Below are 10151 nucleotides of genomic sequence, written 5' to 3' on the forward strand. Positions count from 1 at the left end.
GTTCCATCAGGCCGCCTCTCCTTCATCCTGAGTTTGGGATCATCTCCCTTTCCTATCTGCAGGTGGGGCTCAGGGTTAAACATCCCTCTCTGTCTCCACCTTTAACGTGCTGGGTTTCTCATAGGGACCGATTTTAGCTTCGATAACTGCCAGCGTGTTGCTGCCTGACATGCAGTTGGCTCTGTGCAGAGCAAGGCAGGGAAATGGCACACAACAGTAAAGAGGAGGGTGGAGAGCAAACACATCCCGTTACAAGAAATTTGGAAAGGCTTTAGATATTCATACCAAGTCGACGAGAAGTAAACTTTTCAGAAGCTTGGGGACTAGTGGAAATTTGGTTCCTAAATCATTTAGGTACTCTCGAGTACTTCACCTAGGATTTTTGCTTTAAGGTTTTCTACTACTGCATTTTGCTGCATTTCATGAGTTTGGGGTGTTGCTTAGGATTAGATCAGACAGCTTTATGAGGCCACGGGAAGACTTTTCCCTCCTTTTTTTTCCTTCTGCACGGGAAGACTTTTCCCTCCTTTTTTTTCTTGTCCAAACCTGCCATTCTTTGACCTCCGCAGGACTTCGACCTCCAGAGATACAAAATGTTCCTGTACTCACCACCCGTCTTTCATGCACGGTGTTTGCTCATTCTCCACGTACGCTTTGCTGAAGGGGTCTTGCTGAGGAGGCACAATGATGGCTCTGGGTGACGTGACCTGGGACCGGAGCTGGTGGCAGAGTGGAGAGGAGCAGAGCTGTTTGTCATGGCTGAGGGACACATCCGCACTGTAGTCCAGAGCGTCGTGTTTGCCTGTCTTTAGGAGATAGCCAGTCAGTCCCCAAATGTCACCCATCCCTCCTGCACCTGTAAATGTGTACCACAGCAGGATGATGAGGTGATTTGGAAATCACTGCAATCTCTATGGCTACATCTATAACACTGAATAAAATGCTCCGTACTCTGGCTCTGATTAGTTTACTTCTGCAGACGTATGATGCTGTGTCCCCTTTCCAGCTGGGGAGGAATTACCTGTTTGTCTTTTCAAGTTTAACCGTCTGGTGCATTCACTTATTTAATTCACTTTAAAAAGAGGTGCACAATTTTACATGCCACCCAGTATCCGTGGTTTTTGCATCTGGAAGTATAGACACCAGCACGTATTTCACACGTGATCCCCAGCAAAAAAATTCATGTGGCCCCAAAGTCTGCAGAATTCTGTTCTGAAAAGTTAAATAAATTGTTGTTGCTTTTTAAGTGCTGTAATAAATGTGTGTAATGATCTCGCAAAAAAGCTTGAGGCTTAGAGAATAGGTGCTACAGAAATGCATCAAATTAGACCAGAAAAGAGGCATAAAATCTGTTATCCCAAAAAATAAGGGCTGATGGCTCAAACGATTTTTCTGTTTGCTGCTGTACTAAACATCAAATTCATGTTTCTGCCTAAAAGAATTTGCATCTCTGCAGTGAGCAGATCTGAAAGCTTTGTTTTGCGGGAGAGGTATGCGGTGCTGGGTGAGAGGTAGGAAATGATGCAGTCAGGAACAGTTTGTAAGCAAAAGGTCGCAGATGGGTGAAGCCTCGCAGAAGTTAAAACTGACAAACAAGCGTTCGGAAATGCTCCTGGAGCATCCTGAACACTTAGAACTGGAGAGGTTTGACTTTGCCTCAGCAGCATTATGTATGTATATGTATGTGTCATATATTATAATGAATATGATAATTATAGGAGATAATTTATAATATATGTGTATTATATGAGTGCCTCCTCAGTAGGCTAAAACAATGCCATGAGAGTCTAAAGAAATGTGAAATCTAATTACTGTAGCTGTGTAAGTGAAGTAATGAGGAGCTTGAGAGTGTGACTGATAAGCAATTAGATACTAGACTAATGAGCAAGCTGTCTACAGTCCATCAAAAGAGTAAGGGAAGCTTGTGTAAGACACCCCTGGCATTGCAAAGAGGAAGATATACCTTATCCAAATGCAGCTTTTCCAAGATACAACACGAACACATGATGCTGGCTAATGACTGGAGACTGTGTGCTCAGCTCAGGGATAAAGCCATTAACCAGTTAAAAAACATGTGGCAGACCCACAGGAGATAAGGACAGCAAAAAGTACAAAATATAAGGAACCGCAAGTATGTATAGGAGAGCTGGAGCTTGGATTGAAGGTGCTGGATTAGTGACTCCCCAGTATTGGGTTTGTTGTGCTATCTTACCCTGGAGAAAGCAGCGGGGGTGAGAAATTGGTGTTGGGCTGGCTCGTACAGATGGCAATGTGAGTCTGGTCCTGGCAGAGCCGGGCTGGGAAGGGGCAGCGGAGAGCCGGGCAAGGGGAACAGGGGCAGAGGTAGCGGGTGCGCTGGGGAAAGGCACTCAGGGCTCTCTGTGTCCTACAGGGAGCCCTATAATAACAATACTTAACATTGTATAGAAGACTGTCTCCAGGAGCTTATTCTTCAGCAAGTATTAACTGTTTAAGCTGAAATTTTCCATGCTGGGTGTCCGCTTCAGGCTGTTGGTTCTTTCGAAGAGAAAGTTTCAGCTGAAGCAGTTCAGCTATCTCCAGAAAGGAGGCTAAGATAAATTTATCCTAAGCTTTTTCTATGGTTGTTTTGCCTGTGGGATAAATATTCAGGCTCTCTTCTTTTTCTTTTCTGGTTTGTTTGCTGTTTTTTTTTTTAAACCATGGAGTTTTCATGGTTTCATTTGAGGATTTGAAATTTTGCAAGAAGATGCCCTGCTAAAGCAGGCAGGTGACTTGTGCCATATTTATGAGCATTCAACCAAACTGGGCCATACATTTGAAACACTGCAGCTTGCAGGGGTTAAGTAGAGTAGAGATTAAGCAGGGAAATCCCCCCCCCAGGTTCTACCTGCAGTGAGTACACCATGATCTTAGCTGGGACTGGCTTTTGTTTTAAGTACAGGCTGGGCAGATCGAGAGGCCTGAAAGCTGTCTGCATCTCTCTGTGGTCTCAGGCAGGTGGAGAAGGAAACTGCTGGGTTTGAATGAAGCAGGGATGAAGGTTTGGGGAGAGAAAAGTCAGAAGAGTTTGTTCCAATCATAGCACCTTCTTTCCTGGTCTTCCACAAACTTGGATTGCTATTCCAGGTATTTGTGAGACAGAGCCAACTATTTGTCTGCTATCAAGAAAGAGCCGTCAAAACCCACTAGCAAAACATCCCTTACCCTCCTGATTTCAAGACAGGTTGGTCATGATAGCCCAGTGCTGATCTTGTCTCTGTGCTTCCTCAGATGGGGCATGGTCTGTGCGATGGACCTGAGGCTTGCAACTCTGGGGATGACTGCCGGAGAGCTGGTGGTGAAGTTATGCTTTTCCAGTATCTGTACCTTAAAGTCTAGGGAGATACGCATAGAGCGTCATGGAGTTTGCAATGTCAGGCCCTCCAGAATGAGGGGAAAGCAGGCCTTGAGTGTTTCAGCTTAGTTGTGCAAAATTGTGGATATTAATCTACTAACCTGCATCTCTTTGTGTCTCAGCTCACCAGCTGTAATGCGGAGTTAATGATACACCCTCCTTTTACGGGTTCATTATGGAAATAAGTTAATTAACATCTGTGAATCACTCTAATTTAAGAGTGGGGAAGGCCAAAGAAAAGTCTATGAGAAAATTATTGCTTCCATCCCGAGCAGGACTTGAGTGGTGTGAGGAAACTGCAGCATGAGGCAAGGACCCAGAACACGCCACTGAAGGGAACGAGGGCTCTCGGGTCTATGGAGCAGAGCAGGAGGCTGTTGGAGAAATAACACTTCACTGTGCAAATGAGGATTGTATCACAGCGTGACTGGGGCTGCAAAGACCACCTTAGGCCCCATATTTCCTCATTTAAGTGACTGACTTTGCAGTCTTACTAAGGTACTTCCAGTGCAGTTCTCTTGGGTGCCATAGCCGTTGAAATATATAGGTCTGTGGAGGGAAAACTGTGTCCTGTATGCCCTGTAATCATGCAAGTTGCCTGTGGCGTGATGGGGGTTTAGATCAGTGATTGCTCATTAAGCAACAAACTTTGGCCACCCAGGTGGTGACTTCTTTGTTCACTGTCCTCCAGGTATGCAGTGACCTTCTTGGCTTCCTTTACCCTGCAGCCGTAAACCTTCTCCACTCTTCCCTCGGTGAGGAAGGAACCGCTGCATGGGGCTCCCTCGTTTTGCTGCCTCAGGAACGTGGTGTTTGAGAATAAATAGCACCGAAGCATTATAGAGGGACTGCAGCTTTTTGAGGAGGAAAATGGGCTTCTGAGGTGGTCAAAGGCTGAAGACCCTGGTGAGCCTTGAGGCTGGGAGGAACTCATTTTGGGCAGCCTGGGAGGAACTCATTTTGGGCAGCCAAAAATGATACTCAGGCACAGTTTATTTAAGGTGTGCCTTGTGAGTTTGAAGATCTAGGTTATACTGCCATGCCATGGCCTCTCTGTGTGTTCTTGGGCAAGACAGTTCCTTGTCTTACAGTTGAAATAGTACTCCACAGAGAGCAGTCTATGGTTAGGTCCCTTAAAAATGCTGCAGTGAAAAAAAATCAAAGCTACTGATTTTATTTCTCTAAAACCCTTCCAGATACCTAAAGTCTCAGTGAAGTCACTATTGATGGGAATTTAATCCAGAATGACTCTTTTGGAGAGGATGCGGGTAGGGAAAGGGGGCTGTGGGTTTTCAGCCTGTGGGGGAAGCTGAAGGACTGTCCCCGTGGGACGTCAGGGCTGTCAGAGGCGTGGCAGTTATGAGCGGCAGGGATGGAGGCAGGTAGGACGGTCTGTATACGGAGAACATATTGGGGAGATGGTGGGGTGGGAAAACTTGGGGTGAGTGAGCAAAGGTGGGAGAGGGGGACAAGGTGGGGGGACTGGGTGGTGAAGGGAGTTGGTGGGAGGATTTGAAAGGGAAAGAATCAGTTGGAAATGTGGGTAGACCCTAGAGGGAGGAAAGAGGGTTGTGAGATGGAAAGTCCGGGGTGCAGGGTTGGGGAGTGTTAGGGGATTTGAGGATGCCAGGGGAGCTGAGAGCTTGGGGAGGGGAGGTGGTGGGGGAGACATGGTGGGAATCCTGGGGTCCCAGAGGCGTTGGGGCCAGCAGCTGGAGTGGGGGACGCTGGGAGGTGTGGTCTGGGAGTAGCTGGGGAATTTGAGCTCTGAGATGGTTTAAGAGATCTGGGTCAGCAGAGGTTGGGTACGGGCACTCTGTGGGAAGCTGAGGGATCTGGAGTGGGAAGGGCTGAGGGAAAGGGGCTTTGCTCTTAGGGGAGAGCAAGGGCATATGTAGGGCTGAGTTTCTGGAAGAGAAGGGATTTTGGGATGGCCACCAATAGGCATCATAGTGTCCTGGGGTGCAGGCAAGGTCATGAGCTGGGGACCGTTCCCAGAAGGCTATCGCATGCCTTTTTGCTGTCAAAAATATGGTAATCCTAAGCATGCTGGGAGCTTCATCTGAGCATGCATCATACAGCTGGACTCTCATGTTTACTATATCACCTGCACAAATCAATTACCTTTAAGTGGGGAACAGACCCATCTGGATGTGTCCATGCCTTGAGTGAGTCACCGGGTGATCCTATTAATATAACAAATTCTCACCACCTGTCTCTGCTCCTCCTTCTGTGGCTTACCCCACTTTCTTTTCACCTCTGAGACAGTGCACTCCTGTCTTTCCAGTCACTCCACGGTGTGTCTAGCTTGCTCTCAGAGAGTAATCCTGGAAAAAGCAATAGATACCCTTACAAACAAATGTGTACCGCAGCACAAAGCATTTCATGGAGAACTCTCTTAGGTTGCACAACGTGTTGTTTAGGGGCATGGTGTCAGGACATGGGGAATGGTTGCGGGACGGCTCTCAAAAGCATTTAGAGCTGCACATAGGCAAGCTCAAACCACGCGGAGCATGTTGGCTGCCATCCTGTGTTGAAGCCCAATGTCCGACCTAATGATGTTGGTAATGTAAGCTGTCCTCCTCGCCTGTCCATTTCAATTTACAATATTTCACCTGAAATCCCTCTTTAATCATAAGCAGATAGGAAATTACTTATTACAGAGTGCCATAGGTGTACATGGTGCTTTATGAACATGTGAGGAGACAGATCGCTGCCCTGAAGAACTTACAATTGGATTTAGACAAATACAATAAGAAAGAAAAAAACTATGGGGGTTGAAACTTTGAGCAGACAAATAAACGCCTGTATACAATTACATCAGTCCCAGTACATGGAAATATTCTCTTTTTTTGATTCAAGTGTTCAGCTGTGTCACATCTACTGCTGAAGCTGACAGACTGTTAATTCCTCAGGTAGAAAATGCTTATATTTTAATGCTTGTTATGTCATGAATTATTAAACCAATTTAAATGTAAAAATCAACTGAAAGGACAAACTTATGTTTAAGGATGACCTGCAGCATCTAAAATGGAGACACTGACCAAACTAGTAGACGCAAGGTCAGATTTTGTTTCGTTCAGACAATTTATGCCCAAGTTGTAATGCTGATGTAATTTATGTTGCATTTAGTGCTTTGTTTCCTATGAAATTTGACTGTGCAACAGTGTGACATGAGTAATATTTTAAGACAGGATTTTTATAGATGATGCTTGTAGCTAATATACACAGAGCTTTTACTGGTCTTTCTTGTGAAAGGAAGAAAAAGAAGAAGGAAGGAAGGAAGAGAAAAGAACAAGGCAATAGCCATGTAGGATTGCATCCTTTATATCAGGGATAACATTTTGCTCACTTTATTTTTTTGGGTGTGTTTTTCCTGAAAAAAAAAAGCAAATATATTTTGGAAATTATAGACTGGCTAATATAGCCTTAATATCCAGAGCAGTCCTGAGGTAGCCCTCCTGTCCTCTGCTCCATGCCTTTTTTTCAGGCTTTTTGTTTATCCATCAGCAAAGAAGTCCAGCCCTTGTGCTACAAATCAGCTGGAAAAGATCCTGCTCATGTGCTGTGAAAAAGTGCTGCCGAAGTATGCCCTGTACAGCAAAGGGAATGGTCCTTAAAGGCAGTACGTGGATACATAAAGTATGACAGCAGAAATAAGATGCGTTGGCTATCTTTTATGGGCAGTCATTAAAAAAAGCCCTTATTTATAAAATCTGAGACAACGGTCATATAATGGGTTTCTCGGATTCAAGGTGAATCAAAGGGAAATTGTGTCCAGGAGGACAGAGATGCTCAGCCAGTACCACTATGGCGTGGCCACATGACATACCCAGCGGCAGGAACGGGGCTGTGAGTACAGCTGCCCACGGACTCTGCCAAGGAGCCAGATGATGCTGGAAGAATATCTTTCACAGCTCTGGATCTGGCTATTCTTGGCTTGTTCTCTGGCTGCGGGAGCTGGAGCTCATTGCTGGGCAGATAAACAGAGAGACTAATAAAGGAGATGAGGAGCTGTTGATCGTTTGAGCAAATCAGAGATGAGCTGTTAAGCAGAGGAACGTGGTGATCCCTGTGAAAAATCACCTGGTGGTTGACACTTGATCCAGGATGAAAGTGTGTGTATAACTCTTGGAATAAAACTCTCCTTTCCCCCCAAGCAGTCCCTCTCCCCAAATGATTAAATCCTGTGCATAATTGCAAAAGTGTAAAAAACTCTACCTCTTTCAGACACTGATTTTTTTCTAATTCCCATAATTGGCAAGCGGGTGTACATGGGGGAAAAAAGGGGAGAAAGCTTTGATTTTTTTTTTTTCTAGGCTGAAAACGTGCAAGCCCTGTGTGGGTTAGGTCCTTTAGATATTTAAAAAGATTGAAACAACTTCAAAGGAGACGTTCTGTTCTATCAGGTTCAGTATATTTTAATATTAGCAAGTCTTTTTTTTTTTTTTAAGAAAAGAGATCTGTTCTCTTGAGGAACTAAAACATTCTGAAAGATTTTATCCAGAATGGTTTTTCATTGTTTTTAAAGAGACAACACAGTATTTCAAGCATGCTGAAGCTGGTAAATGTCCTATTTTCTGCTTATCAGTGTTGGCTGCTCTGTGTTATCAGTTTGATAGTTGCTGGTTATGTAAATCGAAATTTTCTATCAACAGACTGCTGTTTTTTGGAAACGAGAAGGGAGAAGCATTTGGCAATAATGTTTTTATTTACCTGTTATGAATGCCAGCATGTTGTGGATGAACAGGGTACGGAGTGCCAGCCGTTTAGTTCAGAGACACAAGGGACTTCTCCTAAGGAGGATTTGCTGAATTCCCTGCATGTGGCCCAGAACATGATGGATTACCAGAAGACAGAGCTATTCTCTCTCCAGTGCAGGTGTCTGTTTGAGCTACCTCTCCTGCCCTGCCTGGTGGACTGAGTGCATTTCTCATGGGAAGCGTACTTTAAATACAGATTAAAAATGTGTGCTGGGCAAAAGGGAAGGAGAAGATTTAACAGAAGGAGGAGGAAAAATCTTTGGAGGAGGGTCACCGTGCCAGCTCGAAGCAGCGGCGTGGGGAGTAAGAAGTTGTGAGATGTGAATGGGGGTGGGGGCGGGCAAGGCACTGCAGCAGTTCAAGGCAAAGGCAATGCAAGGTATGGGCACCGCGGCCCCACAGCTTGTGGTCCTCATGGGACTGCCTCTCCAGGTCCACTGGCAAGAGCTGGTGTAGGTGGCGAAGGTCTTCTCCAAACCCTGAGGGACATGGTACCAACAGGGATATGGGACTCTGCAGAGCGGTATCCTGGGTAGCATTTGCTGTGGGGAATTTGGGCTGTGCTACACATCGTTTAGTCTCTTTTGGCAGCAAGGGGAAAGGTAGAGGCCATGTCCCCATCTCCTGTCGTCAGCCCTGGCTTTGGCATCAAAGCCTCTGTGTGGGGTTTGTAGCCAGCTGGTTTAACATCTGGGAAAGGAGTCTGCAGGGGAGCATCTGCCTCTACCCTCTTTCCTCTCTTTTCATTGTGATCCAGATAATGAAAGCAACGAGAGGCTGATCTGCCTCTTGTGAGCCCCGAGGAGATCCAGCCACCAGCTTCTGAATATTCTAGTTATTTTAGATTAACCCTCTGGCCTGTGTGCCTTTTGGGGTCTCCAGACCAGAAATGAGGCAGCGAGACTGTGATGCTTGAGCAGGGTTGTTTTTCCCTTGCAGTGCATTCATCTACGTACTGTCTTCACCTGGTTCAGACTCCACATATTCTAGCTGGGATGCTTTAGTCTGGGAGAAAGCCTGGAGAAAGGCTCCTTGCTGGGTCCTCCCAGCTTGGGGAGCCAGGGACCAGGAGCACGGGGCAGAGGGCTGCTCCACAGGGTTTCCTCTGTCCCATCCATCACAGCTGGAAGGATAGGGAGGAAGGTCTGTGTTTGGTGAAGGTGCTCCCAAGTACAGCTGTCCAGGGGATGTGGGATGGTGGAAATGGTGACTGCTCTCCCACTGGGTGTCCTCCCTCGGACGGTGGGAGGGCAAGCTGGCTCAGGGCATTTGCCTGCCGGGATCAACACAGCTAGAGGACAGAGCATCCTGTCTTGTTAGATCCTGTCATTACTAACAGTGGTTAAACATGTGTTTTCATGTATAACGTAGTATGTCTGTCCTCAGTTATCCAGACTCCTGTAGCTGAAATAAGGTCATGTCCCTGATGTCTATTAACCACTCCGAAAATTCCCCCTGTATTTGATGCCCCCTTGTCCTTCAGAACTGTTGTGGTTTAAACCCAGTCGGCAACTATACCAGCTACTAGGAAGAAAATTAACTCTATCTCAGCCAAAACCAGGACAAGATCATTGGCGGGGGGATTTTATTTTTTACCACTGGGGTGATTTTAGGCTAGAGTGGTCCTGAATGAAGTCTTGATGCGGCAAAGTAAAGAAGGAAAAAAATAGCAGTCTCCTAGCTTCTGCAATGCTCATGTGCATCTTACGATCTCTGCATGAAAAGTGTTAATGGTGCACAGCAATGAGCAGAGTACATATGCTCGATAAAACAGATGCTAGACATGTTTCCTTAAATAGATCTTTTGCTAATTGAGCTCATCGTTGGCTCTCTGCTTGCTCTGGGTGTCCGGTCTGTAACTCCCCTGCTAAAGAACTTGCTGGGGAGGCTACAACTTGGCCCAGAACTGTGACCTGGGACATTAGCTTCCCTCACAAACAGCCAAAAAGGAAGGCCCCCAAAAAGTAGACTATCTCTAGGTGACTGCAGGTAGCCTCAAGCCATAGTTTTCA

Source organism: Aptenodytes forsteri, unplaced genomic scaffold (assembly GCF_000699145.1).
Source record: "Aptenodytes forsteri isolate BGI_AS27 unplaced genomic scaffold, ASM69914v1 Scaffold172, whole genome shotgun sequence".
NCBI lineage: Eukaryota > Metazoa > Chordata > Aves > Sphenisciformes > Spheniscidae > Aptenodytes > Aptenodytes forsteri.